Below are 268 nucleotides of genomic sequence, written 5' to 3'. Positions count from 1 at the left end.
TTACAGTAATGAGCATAAGAGAAGGAAGCAGGGAACCACTTTCCCCTTGGAGTCTTAATACTGATGAGCAGACAGCAAGCAAAGTAAAAATAAAAAGCTGTCTGCCTTAAATGCAGACAGGTAGGCTTTGCATGGTTGAGCTGGTAGCACTGGAGCTAAGAGGTCAGGAAAAGACTGAGCTTTGCCAGAATGAAAACAGGCTGGAGGCTTGCAGGTAGTAAAAGGCAAGTCAGAGACCAGGAAGATCAAAAAAAGATTTTAAAAAAGA

The sequence above is a fragment of the Empidonax traillii genome, unplaced genomic scaffold (genome assembly GCF_003031625.1).
Source record: "Empidonax traillii isolate 1590-97213 ecotype Southwest subspecies unplaced genomic scaffold, ASM303162v1 scaffold434:size946695, whole genome shotgun sequence".
NCBI lineage: Eukaryota > Metazoa > Chordata > Aves > Passeriformes > Tyrannidae > Empidonax > Empidonax traillii.
This window is presented reverse-complemented; position numbering follows the sequence as displayed.